The sequence below is a fragment of the Rhinatrema bivittatum genome, chromosome 3, assembly GCF_901001135.1.
Source record: "Rhinatrema bivittatum chromosome 3, aRhiBiv1.1, whole genome shotgun sequence".
NCBI lineage: Eukaryota > Metazoa > Chordata > Amphibia > Gymnophiona > Rhinatrematidae > Rhinatrema > Rhinatrema bivittatum.
In genome coordinates, this window is record NC_042617.1 from 74,055,244 (window position 1) to 74,070,770 (window position 15,527).

The 15,527-nt window shown below is 47.9% G+C and overlaps 1 protein-coding gene across 1 annotated transcript in view; it reads right to left on the bottom strand.

The window, feature by feature from the left end:
* The window catches only part of CALM2 (calmodulin 2), a 75,868-nt gene that overhangs the window by 30,950 nt on the left and 29,391 nt on the right, over positions 1-15,527 (bottom strand). The window lies entirely within an intron of this gene.

The following is a 15,527-nucleotide window of genomic DNA, read 5'->3' on the forward strand; positions in this document are numbered from 1 at the left end:
CTTTGGCAAGCTTTGCTTAGACCACTGGCACCCCCAGCAATCCTTTCTGCAGAAAGATGGTTCTTTGGGTGTGGGAAAAGGAGAAGAAGTTTAGAGCCAAAGGACTGTGGACTAAATAGTAAGACTTTGTACTTCACCCAGGTTTGGGACCCAATGTAACTTCTGCAAGACAGAGGATATAATGATGCCTTCATGGAAGGCTGGAGATTAATCTTGCAACTGTATTAAGCCAATGTATAGGGTTACAGTAATCTAACAGGGGCAATAGAGCTTAAGTGTCCTAAAATCTGCAGGAATCACAGTAAAGGCTTAATATTCCTTCTAGTTGATATCAAGAGGGGGGACCAACTACTATGAAGTACAGTCAGAGCTAGCACTGGTAGATGACTTAACATGGTACTTTACTTTCAGATCTTACAGCATTCCAGCAACAAGATCAAAAAGCCAAGCCCTTTATTGCAACTTTTTTTTTTAAACAAATACAAAAGTTCTGAATAGCAGTACCCTTAAGATACCAATTTTGTAAATTTGAGAGAACTATCAGGTGTATCAAATTTGAATTGACCCAAGCTGTAATTGTAGATTGCAATCTAGATATTTGTGTTATGATCAACATCAAGACTCCCAAATATGCTTTGTTGTGGAAATACTTCAAAATCTTAACCAGCTTTAATACACTAACAAAATGACCCACTCAAGCTCTAGGAATTTAAGCTTCTGGTTTGTTAGCCACTAAAGACCTTGTGTGACAAATCTAAAACTGAAAAAGTAGCAAAGCAATTCTAAAAGCATGCCCCAAAGCAAACACTAAAATTGAAATACTACAAAGAAACCTTATTGGAACAAGTTTACAATACAGTTAAATAATGCAAACAATTTTGCACCAAGAAAAAAAAATGTATTACATTTAACAGTAAAGTATACAAGTTTGTAAAAAAGATCATGAAAGCCTTTATTTGTACAAATATTTACAGTGAAAATGTTACCTGTTAACAGGGTTCTATTCAACAAGATAAGTTAGCCATTGCATATGGAAGATAGCAAATGTTGCTTACCTGTAACAGGTGTTCTCACAGGACAGCAGGATGTTTAGTCCTCACACATGGGTGACATCATTAGGATGGAGCCCAATCACGGAAAACTTCTGTCAAAGTTTCCAGAACTTTCACTGGCCCCTACTGGGCATGCCCAGCATGGCACTAACCCTGCAGCCAGCAGGGGTCCCCCTTCAGTCTTATTTGAAAGCTACAGGCTGTGCCGAAAAATAAAACAAAATGTTACGAACCCAACACCGCGGGGCGGCGGGTGGGTTTCATGAGGACTAACATCCTGCTGTCCTGTGAGAACACCTGTTACAGGTAAGCAACATTTGCTTTATTACAGGACAAGCAGGATGGTAGTCCTCACATATGGGTGAGTACCAAGCTGAGGATGTCTGGACGTGCACCAAATGTACCCAACGGCGTGCAACAGGCACAACAACTGGGGTGGAATTTGGTAGAGGGCATCCTGAACCCCACCAGGCAGGCGGGTGTAGGTACATCACATTAGAAATAAGTTACGCAGGACAGACTGGCCGAAGATGGAATCTTGTCTTCCGGCTTTGTCCAAGCAATAGTGGGCTGCGAAAGTGTGGAGAGAACTCCAGGTGGCTGCCCTGCAAATGTCAGGAAGAGGCACAGATCGTAGGTGTGCTACTGAAGTTGCCATGGCCCTCACAGAGTGTGCTTTGACACTGTCTTGAAAAGGAATGCCTGCTTGCTGATAGCAAAGAGATATGCAGTCTGCCAACCAGGAGGAGAGAGCCTGCTTACCCACAGGTTGCCCTAATTTATTGGGATGGAAAGAGACGAATAACAGAGTACTCTTCCTGTGGGCAACTGTATGGTCTAGGTAGAACACTAGAACTTGTTTACAGTCGAGGGAATGCAGCGCCTGTTCCCCTGGATTGGAATGGGGCCTGGGAAAGAAGGTAGGTAGTATGATGGATTGATTAATGTGAAACTCCAAAACTAACTTAGGTAAAAATTTAAGGTGAGTGCGGAGTACCGCCCGGTCCTGCAGGAGTTTAGTGTAAGGCGGATAGGTAACTAGGGCCTGTAGTTCTCTAACCCTGTGAGCTGAAGTGATAGCCAAAAGGAAAATCACTTTCCATGTGAGATATTTTAGGTCACAGGAGTGAAGAGGCTCGAATGGTGGTTTCATGAGCAGACCAAGAACCAGATTAAGGTCCCAAGAAGGGGCCGGAGCATGTAAAGGTGGCTTGACATGGAGCAAGCCCTTTAAAAAGCGTGTTATGAGGGGTTGTACTGATATAGGAACATCAGACACCTTTATGGAAGGCAGCTACCGCACTGAGCTGCATTCTGATTGAAGATTTCTTTAAACCTGACTGACAAATGCCAGATAGTCCAAAAACCTTGGGATTGGACAGGAAAAGGGATCAAGGGACTGCGAAGTGCACCATGATGTGTACCTTTTCCATTTATAGGAATAAGATTGTCTTGTGGAAGGCTTTTGCAAAGCAATCAGGACATGAGAAACCAAATCTGAAAGGTTAAGTGGTTGAAGGATTAACCTTTCAACATCCATGCAGACAGGGACAAGGCCTGAAGATTGGGATGGCGTAGGCATCCGTTGTTTTGAGTGATCAGATGCGGGTCCATTCCCAAGGGAATGTGCCTACAGATGGAGATATCCTGGAGTATAGGAAACCACACTTGGCGTGGCCAGTGAGGTGCTATCAGGATCATGGTTCCCTTGTCCTGACAAAGCTTCATGAGAGTCTTCAAAAGAAGTGGAGGGAATGCATAGAGCAGACCGGTTGCCCATGAGAGAGAGAGAGAATGCATCTCTGGGCTGAGAGCGCTCGCTCCGAATGAGGGAGCAGTAGTTGTCCACTTTGTGGTTCTGAGGGGACGCAAAGAGGTCTGTCTGGGGGTAACCCCATTGGTGAAAGATTGAAGTCGCTACCGAGGGGTTGGGAGACCACTCATGTGGCTGGAAGACACGACTCAGTTTGTCTGCCAAGACATTGTCCACTCCCAGCAAGTAGGTGGCCCTGAGGTACATCAAGTGGGAGAGCGCTTCCGACCAAATCTACACAGCAGGAAGGAGCCTGTGCCTCCCTGCTTGTTGATATACCACATGGCCACCTGGTTGTCCATCTGAATCAGGATGATGTGATTTGACAGGTGCTCCTGAAAAGCCCTGAGAGCATATCGCATTGCTTGAAGTTCTAGGCAGTTTGATGTTTGGCTTCCTCTGGAGACCAAGACCCTTGTGTCTGTAGATTGTCCACGTGGGCTCCCCACCTGATGTTGGAAGCATTGGTGGTGAGAATGAGTTGAGGATCTGGCACTTGAAAGGGCAGACCCTGGAGGAGATTGAGATTTTTCCACCAAGCGAGAGACAGACTGAGTGAGTCGGTGATGTGGACAATGGTCGACAGAGGCTGAACAGCTTGAATCTATTGTGACCTCAGAGTCCAATGCATGAGTCTCATGGCCAGGTGGGCCATTGGTGTGACATGGACCGAGGACGCCATGTGTCCTAAAAGGACAAGGAATTGGCGAGCTGTTGCTGTATGCTGAGACTGCAACTGGTGAGCAAGAGAGACACGAGGGATAGCGCTCGTTGAGGGAGAAAGGCTTTTGCCTGCAAGGTGTCCAAGTCTGCCCCAATGAATGACAAGGTTTGAGATGGGACTAAATAGGATTTTTCGTAATTGACGAGAAATCCTAGAGAAAGAGTGTGTAGGGTCAAATTGAGGGACGACCGAGCATCTTGCTGGGTTGGAGCCCTGATTAACCACTTGTCCAGATAGGGGTAGATGTGAACACCTTCTCTCCTGAGAAAAGCTGCGACAACCAAGATACATTTGGTAAAGACTCGTGGTGCCGATGCTAGGCCGAATGGAAGCACGCAGTATTTATAGTGCTTTGGGCCTACTAAAAACCTGAGGTACTTGCGATGAGCTGGAGTTATTACAAAGTGTGTGTTTGTGTCCTGAAGGTCCAGAGAGCAGAGCCAGTCTCCTCTTTGCAGAAGAGGTAGAAGCGAGCCCAAGGTTACCATCTTGAACTTTTCTCGCTGTAGGTACTCGTTGAGAGCATGTAGGTCCAGAATTGGACGAACTCCCCCGGATTTTTTGGGGGATCAAAAAGTACCAGGAATAGAACCCTAGGCCTTGCTGCGAGAGTGGGACGGGTTCTACTGCTCTTAACTGGAGAAGAAGGGAAACCTCCTACTCCAGAAAGACAGAATGGTCGGATACTCTCCATGCTTGCAGAGGTGGTGAGTCCGCTGGAAGAGCAAGAAAGTTTAGGTGGTAACCCTGAGCAATGATTGCTAGCACCCAATGATCGGTTTTGATTGATTGCCACATGCCGTGAAAGTGGCACAATCGACCTCCCACTGGTATGCTTGGCAAAGGAATCAGGCTGCTGCTCTCCAAGTGAAAGTCAAAAACTTGAAGCAGGCCCCGGCTGGAGAGCTGCTTGTGGCTTTTGCTTTCAGGCCTGGCGAAGCTGAGGTTTTTGAGAAGGTCTTGTAGTTTGGGACCTTGCTGATGGAGGATAGTACTTCCTTGGACGTAAGAATGACTTCTTAAGAGTCCTTCCTAAAGGGCTGTCTTGAGGGGAAGTCGGAAGGCATTGTTCAGAGCAGTTTAAGGGTCTCATGATGGTCCTTTAATTCAGCCACTATTTGCTGGATCTGTTCACTGACCAGATTGTCTCCTACACATGGTAGGTCAGATAGCCTGTCTTGTACTTCTGGCCGAAAGTCAGAAGATTTGAGCCAGGCCCATAGTCTTGCTGAAATGGCAGTAGTAGAGGTGTCGAAGATATCGTAAGCTGTTCTTATCTCGTGCTTTCCTGCTTCAAACCCATTGACAAGGATTTGAAGCTGTTGGAATTGTTCAGGCAGGGTTTCAGAGAAGTCCTGTATCTGCTTGAAAATGACCCTATTGTATTGGGTCATATATAGCTGTAAGCAGCAATTCTGGAAATGAGCATGGCCCCCTTGGAACACTCAACCAATATTGTCTAGGAACTTGTGTTCCTTAACAGGAGGGTTGGATGAGTGCGGCTTTGTCCTTTTTGCTTTCTTTTGAGCTGATTCCACCACAACTGAGTGGTGGTTGAGCTGAGATTTTTGAAAGCAGAGGGCTGACTGTACTAAATGGGTAATGTCAGCTTTTCTGCGGACTGGGGCAATGGATCCTGGGTTTTCCCAAATTTTTTTGAGGAGGTCAAGAAGAACTTGAACAGGAATAGAAGTGATCACTTTAGGGGCATCCAGGAATTGGAGGTGCTCCATCATCTGGTGCCTATCATCCTGCTCTGTCTGAAGTTGAAAAGGGGCCAACGCAGACATTTCCTTCACAAAATTAATGAAAGAAAGGTCCTCTGGAGGAGAACACTTTCTACCTTCAGTAGGAGAGGGAGGTGAAGGTAAGTCATCGGTGTCTGTGGAAGTATCATCACCCCAGGTGTCATAAGGATCAGCAGACTGACCTGTAGGACGAGAAGGGGGTTGGATACCCGAAGGCTCCAGGAAAATCGAAGGAATCGCTGGGGGGCACCATGGATGGCATCGATGGCGCCGATGTGCGTATCGCTCCCGATGAATGAATCTGTGGCGAGGGATGAAATGGCATTGAAGGCAGAGGCAATACTCCCGAAGGAGGAATGTGGAATGGTGTTTCTCCTCCCGATGAAGCTGTCAATGGGGAGCGCACCGGAGCCATCGGAGACCCGGGAATCACCAGTGGAAGGGTGGTCATGAGCGCCTCCATCCGGGATAGCAGCGGTGCCAGCGCTGCTGTCATTGGGTCGGTGGCCGGTTCCACTCTGTGCCGGAGGAACCTGGAGCTGTTGCATCACCTTGTCGATGGCCTCCTGGACCAGCCGATCCAGTTCTTCCCGGAGACCTGGAGCAAGCAGCCCCGGCTCCGTGACGGAAGAGGGAGGCGGAGGCACAGTCTGAGGGACCACCTTTACAGGTGGAATCGCAACTCCCAAACCCCGATTGGGTGAGGGTGGCCTCGATGTCCCAGTCGCAGGAATGGTCGATGCCATTTCTGGATGGGGCTTCTTTGATGGTGGCGAGGTCGATGATTTCGCTCCCTCGACGGTCTGAGACTTACGATGCCGATGTTTCTCCCTACGATCCCCTCAATCTTGAGGGGGAGTAATGGGAGTCTATGGCCATGAAGACGTCGATGACAGACGGTCACCGGACGGAGGTCAATGCTGGTGTGACTTAGATGGTGCCAGTTCCGATGATGTCTATGTGATGGATGGCGTCGGGGTGTGAGCACGGAAGAGGAGTCCCATCTTCTCCATTCTGGCTTTGAGACCTTTTGGTCGCATGAGGGCACATTTGGTGCAAGTCAGGACATCATGCTCACGGCCTAAACAGTACACAGACTCCATGAGTGTCTGTGATAGACATGGTGCGAGTACAGTCTGGGCACCGACGAAACCCCGACGCCATGGCCATAAAAAAAAAAAAAATCTAGCCGCGGTACGGTTGACGGCCAGTAGGCCGCGAGGGCCAAACTAGGCAGAAAACGGGTAAAAACTTACTGGAGTACCGCGACCTGAGAAAAGTTAAGGGACCACTGTGGGGTGATTTAAGTTTAACTCCATGAGGAAAATTCCTGTCAGGAATCTCTTCAGAGCTCCTAAACTGTGAGGCTACTGCTGGGCGGAAAAAAGAAGGCTGCAGGGTTAGTGCCATGCTGAGCATGCCCAGTAGGGGGCCAGTCAAAGTTCTGGAAACTTTGACAGAAGTTTTCCATGATTGGGCTCCATCCTGTCATCCATATGTGAGGGCTACCATCCTGCTTGGCCTGTGAGAATGACAACACAGACTAGGACCTAGCTCAGAATTCTGCAAAATCTTGAGCCCTCAGTTTCTAGTGATTAACTGTTGACTCCAGGGAATAGTTAATTCATCCTGTCTGTACAACATCAGTTTGCTTACTATGAACTTGCATTCTCTGTTAACAAACAGGAATAAATTAGCCATTTTGCATGGACAAACAGTTGCACTGTGGTGCGTTACTCAAGAAAATCTAGCCTTACCAAAATTGAAGTGGACTAGTGGGTGAACAGACTACAGAATTGCTTATCCAAGTCACTGTCTCCTTGGGACTATGTCCAGACAGTAATAGGATATGAATGTTACAGATGACCAAACAGTTTTGCCCAGAGATAAGCCATTCAGGGCCAATCCTCACTTGGTGAGCCTTGACTAATCTGTAACCTAGTTGGCAAATAAGTGCTATACAGTCTGCTAGCTGCCCTTCCCAATCCATGGGAATCTGGACATGAACAGTTCAGAATCTTATCAGCCTCTTTAGGAAATATGCCAGGGCTCTTAACACTCCAAAAGTATGAAGAGCCTGTTGTGTACATGTGGTCTTGAAAATAATGTAGGTAGCACAATAGAATGTTTAAAGTGGAATGTAGTTACTTTCAGAAGTGATTTGCATATGTAAGGCCACCCATCATGAAAAAAAAAAAGTTAGGTATGATGAACGAGACCAGAGCCTGCACCAATTTATTCTATACTAAAGTAAGAGCCACAAGAGCAAGATTCCACAGACTAGCAGTTTGAAAGGTTTCATAACTGAGTTAGGGCTACATGAAGGTCTGGAGAGATTTATTGACCTAGGTCTGAACACCATGTTCTTTATGAATTCGATACCCAAGTGTAGAAAGACTGACATTCCTTCCACCTGCTGGTGGCATGCTGCAATGGTATTGCAATAAACCTTGACTGAAGCTGTGCTAAGGCAGGGGTAGACAAGTTTACACAGTACCCATGGAGTTGGGGGGGGGGTCTCCCTCAGAGCTCCAGAACAAACTTACTTCCATAGGGGCTGCATAAAAAAAGTTGCAGTTTCTTTTTTTTTTTTTTTAGTGTCTAGTGTACAATAGGAAAAGACTGGCTAGCAGAGTCTAGAATTTTTGAAAGTTGTGCTGAAAAAAAAAAAAAAAAGCTTGAAAGCAGCAAGGCAGATGGTGTATTAGTCACCAAATTTGAAATTCTGGACAGGACACATTTGGTAGCTTGGATGACAATTGAAGGGCACAAGGTAGTATGTGCACAGAACTCCCATACATAATCACTAAAGTCTTTACTGACCTCTGAGAACTGGTCTGTGGGCACCACTGGATGATTTATGCTTGCAGAAACTTACACAAAAAGTGAGTAATACTAACTCCATGCTAATGAAACAAGTTTGTTTAAAATTACCACTAGCATCTAACTTGTTAGAGGCAGGATAGGGCAAGGGTTCACACTAATAGTAACACAAATTAGTTTATTAAAATTCTCAGTCTTCAAGCTACACTGAACTCAAGAGGTAATGTGCTGTCATGTTAACATGTTCTATATACCTATGAGCAAATCATAAAGCCAGACAAAAATGAAGAGGGTGTAGCATAAGTGTTCACTGTTAAACAAGCATGCAGTCATTCACATAAAAGCTTTCAAGACCAGATCATATCTTGTGCTATCAAAGCCTTTGTGTGAAGAGTTTGATGCAATTGTGTGCTTTATCTTATAAAAATTGGTTCTTACCTGCTAATTTTCGTTCCTCTAATACCACAGATCAGTCCAGAAAAATGGGTTGTGTATCCCTACCAGCAGAGTCAGAGAACAATTAGAACTTTGGGCACTGCTGCATAACTAGAGTGCCACCTGCAGTCACTCAGTATTGACCTGTACTCAAGTCCATGCTAACGAACTAAACAAAGGGCAGCACCCAACTAAATTTCCAGACTATCACTTCGTCGCTGGCAAAAAACCAGACCGAACTACTCCATGAATCATGTCTGCAAAAAAAAGAGCTTCAACAATTTAAAAAACCAAAACAAAAAAAAAACTTAAGCAGGTTCTGACTAAGACAGTCTTTTGGTATCTGAAGAAAGGAGAGGTAAGAACCAATTTTCATCTCCTGAACATACCCAGATCAGTCCAGAAAAGTGGGGTGTACCCAAGCCACCCTACACTGGGCGGGTACCCGAAAGACCTGCACGAAGCACTCTCCCTGAAGGACGGTTCATCAGAAGCCTTAACGTCCAAATCGGTAATGTTTCATAAAAATATGAATAGACGACCACACCGCCACCCTACAGGTCTCCTGGGGTGACATTAACTGACACTCTGCCCAGGAGGTAGCCTGAGCCCTAGTGGAATAAGCTCTGAGACCCAAAGGCACCTGACTCCCTCAGGCTATGTATGCCATGCAAATGGCTTCCTTAATCCACCGAAATATGGTCTCTTGACACTTTGTCCTTCTTTGGACCAAAGAGAATGAATGATCAGAACGTCTGAAGTCATTGGTAACCTCCAGATAACGCAATAAGGTGCGCCGCACTTCCAAAAGATGAAGGTCTCGTTATTAGAAGACTCCCGGGCCCAGTTAGGGAACACCGGAAGCTCCACAGTTTGACGTGAAAAGCTGTCCACTTTAGGGACAAAGGACAGAACCGTGCGTAACAATACCCGATAGTCATAAATCTGAAGAAAAGGGTCCAGACAAGACAGCGCCTGTAACTCAGATCCGACGGACCGAGCAAATGGCCACCAAACACACCGTTTTCAAAGTCAGATCTTTCGGAGAAACTCCATGAAGAGGCTTGAAAGGAGTGCCACATAGAACTCGCAGGACTAAATTCAAACTCCAATCCGGACACAATGAATGGATGGGAGGGTGCAAATGTTTGACCCCCTTAAGAAACAGAGCAATATCCAGATGCACTGCCAGCGAAACAGCTGTCAGTTTCCCTGCAAGGCACCTAGAGCTGCAGCTTGTACACGAAGGGAATTGAACGCCAAGCCCTTAGCGAGGCCCTGTTGCAGAGGTCAAGCACCTGAGGAACATGGGTCGCAGGAACGCTGATATGTCTCAAAAAGCTTCCAAATTCTCACATAGGCGAGACGTCCAGCCACCTCTATGGCCTGTAGGAGGGTGGAAATGGCTTGTTCTGAATAACCCCTCAAGCGTAAGCATCTCCTCTCAAAAGCTAAGCCGCAAGAGAGAAGCGATCCTCCCGCTCCGAAAATATGGGCCCCTGACAGAGCAGATGAGTTAGATGAGGCAGCTGAAGTGGACCCTCTAGAGCAACGTGTACCATATCCGTGAACCATGGACGATGTGGCCACTCAGGTGCCACCAGCATCACTCTTCCCGGGTGCCGCTCTATGCAACGGATAAGCCGACCTATGAGGGGCCAGGGCAGGAAGGCATACAGCAGAATCCCCATGGGCCAAGGACACACGAGAGTGTCTATGCCCACTAAGCCCTGTTCTTGGCAACAGCTGAAAAAAAATTAACTGTTTTTGCTTTTGCCTGCGTTGCCATCAGATCCAGCTGAGGAGTTCCCCATCTGGTGCAAATGAGATTCCACGCCTCAAGAGAGTTCCCATTCCCCTGGGTCTAGTTGCTGATGGCCGAGATAATCGGCTTGCACATTCTCTACTCCCGTGACATGGGATGCGGCAATTCCCTAGAGATGGCGCTCCTCCCAAGTGAACAGAAGATGTGCCTCCAGTGCTATGGCGGGACAGAGTCCCGCTTTGCTGGTTGATGTACGCCACCACTGTCGCATTATCCAAGACGACTCACCATTCTGCCCTGGATCCAGGGAAGAAACACCCGCAGGGCCAGATGTACAGCCCTGGTCTCGAGCCTATTTATGGACCAGGATCTTTCCATTGCCGACCAGAGCCCTTGGGCGGACCTGACTGCACACACCGCCCCCATCCTGAAAGGCTGGCATTAGTCTAGATTAATCAGCCAATTCGGAGTGTCCAAATCCACACCCCCCCCCCCCGTTCCAGATTGTCCAGTGACAGCCACGACAGACTTGCTCTGGATTCCGGAAGTAGAGGCATTGGTAGATGGAATTGCTCAGACACCAGAGAGACAAAAGCGCACGCTGTAAAGGTCTTAAGTGAGCGAACGCCCAAGGAACCAAGTCCAAGGTTGAGGCCATGGAGCCCAGGACCTGAAATTTATGCCACTGTGGGATTGTTCCTTCAAAGAAGGGAATGTATTTGTTCCGCCACTAGAAACACTTTGCCCAGCAAGGTATCTAATTGTGCTCTGAGATAAAATCAACTTCCGAGTGGGTTCCAAGTGACTTTTCTGCACATTGATTACCCAACCTAGGGATCACAATGTGATCACCACCATGTGCACTGATCTCTCGCAGTCCACCTGAGACTTTGGGCGAATCAACCAGTCGTCCAGGTATAGGTGGACCAAGATTCCCTCCTGACGAAGGAAGGCCGCCACCACCATCACCTTGGTGAACGTGTGAGCTGTTGCGAAACCAAATGGGAGAGCTTGAAATTGGAAGTGTCGTCCCAAGACCTTGAACCGCAGAAACTTCTGGTGATTCAGCTGGATCGGAATGTGTAGATATGCCTCTGTGAGGTCCAGAGAAGCGAGAAACTCCTTGTCGAACTGTGGCCATCACTGCCCTCAGGGTTTCCATACGAAAGCAAGGAACCCGAAGGCAATGGTTCATCTTCTGCAGATAGAGGATGGGCCAAGACGTGCCCTCCTTCTTGGGGACCACAAAGTACACAGAGTAGCGACCTCTTCCCTGTTGAGCATCCGGAACTGGGACAATAGCTTTGAGCTCGAGAAGTCGTTGTAGAGTTACCCGGACCACCTCTCACTTGACAACTGAGGCCACTCGGGATTCCACAAAAACCTCCTGGACCAGGTGTGAGAACTCCAGTGCATACCCGTCTTTGATCACTAAGACCCAGCGGTCTGATGTAATTCTTGCCCATTCCGTGTAAAAGTTGGATAATCTGCCTCAGACAGCTTAGACGATGGAATGGGTGCTCGTGGTTCATTGGGAGTTTTTACTTCCTGCACCAAGATGTCCCAAATCTCTCCTGGGCTGGCAACCCCCTCGAAAGGACTGCTGGTGCCCCGAAGCAGGAGGTGTGGAGTATCTACCCGCTCTGAAGCAGCGAGAGTACAGAAACCTAGTTTGAGGAGGGAAGACTTTCTTAGAAGATCTTTTATCTTCCAGCAACCGATTGCCCTTGGATTCAGCAAGCAGCTTTACTAGCTGATCCAGATCCTCCCCAAACAGGAGCTTGCCCTTAAAGGGTAGATTACAAAGTTGGGACTTTGAGGACAAATCTGCTGCCCAATTTCACAGCCAGAGGAGACTCTGCACTGACACAAAGGACACCATACCTCTCGCTAAGGTCCTCACGAGATCATACAAAGCATCTGCGACATAAGATATGCCTGCTTCTAGGCGGGCGGACGGCAGAGCCCCACCATCGCCTGTTCCGGCCCCAGCAGCTGACTCCTGGACCCAACACAGACAGGCCCTCTGCATGAGGCTAGCGCAAACCGCCGCCCAAAGGCTTCACCTGGAAACCTCGAATGCTCGCTTCAACTGGATCTCCAGCTTGTGGTCCTGCATATCCTTAAGGGCAGCTGCCCCAGCAACCAGAATAGTGATCTTTTTCATGACTGCCGAGACCACGGCGTCCACCTTTGGAATCTTCAGTAAATCCAAAACAGTCAATGATGGGTACAGTTTCACCATTGCTCTGCTCACCTTCAAGCTGGAATCTCCGATGCCTGGGGCACTAGTTTGCAAACCTTCTTAGGCAGAGGAAAAGATGTTGTGGGACCCCTAATGCTGTCTAGGACTGGATTGACACCCTCGTTGTCAGACTCTTGAGAAACCTTAAGTCCCAGAATGTCAAGGACCTGGGGAATAAAGGGTCTTAACGCATCCCGCTTGACAAACACACCACGCTGGGGTCATCCCCCTCTGCAGGAGGTTCATTGGGCTCATCCGATCATCAGTATCCACTTCAGCCAGATCTGGCTGTGGATCCGGGTCTGCTGCCCCTACAACCGCAGAAGTCGGCATAGACCCAGACCCTGGGATCAGATCTTGTGTACCCTGGGGAGAATCCCATGGGGTGATCAGAGGCGCGCTGATTAGGGTCCATACCCAGACCTCTTTTCTCAGGTGGGTCTGAACCTGCCCCCAGGAGACCGGGCAGATTTACTGCAGGAAATCCTGGTGCATAAGGAGGGCAAGTTCTGGGGAAAACCCCTCCGGGTCCCCCTTCCCCACTGGAGTCAGCTGGGGTGATATCATGCTTTCCCCCTGGTGAGGTCTTCCCTCACCAGGGTTAGAACAGGCAGAGAATCCTCTTCCTGTGAAGCCGAAGGCAAGACAGAAGTTCTCTCCCAGAGGGAGGAGGGCAAGAAGCCCTGAAGAGCACTCTAACCCTGGGGAACACGCTGCACATAAGGAGGCCACATGACCCACATGCGCGGCAGGCCTGAGATTGTTTTTGGTCCCATCTGCAGCAGCGTGCTGATAGTGAAATAGAAAAGGGCGCAAATAAAGAGAAATACTCTGAGCTGCGACGGGTAGAAAATTTTCAGTCAGGCAGGACCAGAAAAACAAACTTTTCGTGCTGTGGGCTAAGACTGACTGAGGAGAAAAAAAGTGTGCAGCCATGCCACAGGAAAGGTGCCTGTCTATAGTGAAATCGCAAGGCCCCCCAAGCAGGGAAGCGGCGAGTAAACTAGGCACACTGAGAAAATATCACCCTTGCCCTCAGAAAACGACCCGGAGCCCTGGGAGCTGAGGGGGAACACTGCTGCCAACTTCCCCAGCCAGTCTTAAAAGACCTGGTCCCTCCTGCACCTCTCCTTACCTCAGCACTGAAGACTGTCAGTCAGCTGCAGTGAAAACAGCTTTTTTTTTTTTTTTTTTTAAACTTTACCAAGACAGAGAAAAGCTGTTGCAGGAGACAAGGGAGCAGCTGTAGCAGAGACTGTGGTGAGTAGCAAGGAGCTCCTGGTTGTTAGACACCGAACTGTGGCGGGTGAAACCCTGACACGAATATCCAATTCCCTAGATGCCCGGCTTCTGAGGGATGGCCCACGAAGGTGCCCAACACCTCAGGAAGTGACTGTAAACCAAAATATTAAATTCAAACTAAATAAAAAATATAACTAAAGGCTGCAGGTGTGCATTTGTACCACCCGCTGGAGTCAGAGAAATACTGAGTGATTGCAGGTGGCACTTGTTATGTAGCAGTGCCCAAAGTTCTAATTGTTCTGACTCCACCTGCTGGTAGGGAGACAACCCACTTTTCTGGATTGATCTGGGTATGCTCAGGAACTGCAGGTTTAAGACAGTTGTGATGCCTCTTGTCTACTTCAGGTTCTTGATCAGTTCTTTGATTAGCCTTGTGTCTCTTGGGGGGGGGAAGAGAGCACAAGTGAGCCTAGACCAGTGCCTGGAGTCATGCTTCCATGTTCCCTTATACCAGGACAGGAGTCTTCACTTATACAGACCTGCCTTCCCTGCAGTATCTGGGGGGCTGGTAGGACTTCAGTTCTGTGGTTCCTGCCAGAGTGCGAATCAAGCAACATCACAAGTAGGAGGACCTGATTAGCTGTCGAGTAGGATTTTTAATAGGCTGCTGGATGTGTCAGGATGTGCTGTGGTAGCCTTCCCTTGCAGTTTCCCCACACAGCTGCAGCATCTGGTGTGCACCTTACAGGATGAGTGGGCCAGCACTGTACCAACTCGGTCATGCCTGCAGGGCCCAGGCAGTTCTAGTAAGGATACAATAATGACCGTTTGGCTGCTGTGGTCTAGACACATTACAGTATCCACCCCCATACACTTAAGCCTTCTGCTTCCTTGGGCTTATGGTAGAGAGGAGATTGAATCTGTGTGTGAGCTGGTTCCCATTCTTCTGGGCCATTTCTTTTTCTTGGAAAGGAAATAATGGAACTTGTCCCAAAATCTTTTGGTGTTTAATATGTCCTAATCTCATTCTGTGTTGTTATTCATGGCAAGTGTTGGAGGCTTCTGTGACTTCCAGGAAAGCATTAGTGGGTTTACTAGGGCGGTGTGGATCAAGCAGTGAACCTTTAATGGTAACAGTAACTGAAGTCTTTATATGACTGCTTATCTGTTGTACCACTGGGTAAAGGCTAATGTATCTTTCAATGCCAAAGATGGATCTCAACTGCAGATTTTGTACTGAGCCACACTTTCTCCAGGTTTAAATTGGGGAGCTGGGCAACACTCGTCTACCCCTCTTGGACTTGTAGCCTTTATTAGCAATTCATGGGTTTTCACCCATATCTCATCCAGGTTGTGAGAGACCTGTTCCACGGTGGGCCTTTGTGCAAGTACTGGTGTTGCAAGAGAGTCCTAGGGTGATGTCTAGACTACAGAGAAAAGCAAAGACACAGATTAATTGCTCACCAGGTTGTAACAACTCCACCTATGACAATAGGGAAGCCCGATCTTGTCATGTGCCTTAAGGGATGCCTTTAAGAAGGTCAACTGCCCATTGTCAGGTCATAGGTGGAGGAGTCTAGTTTTTCTTAATCTCTTACATAGGTTTGCCTAGAAGTTAGACATGAACTGGTTGTCAGGATTTCTCACAATACAATCCGGCTTTCTGTGCAGGCAGAAGGT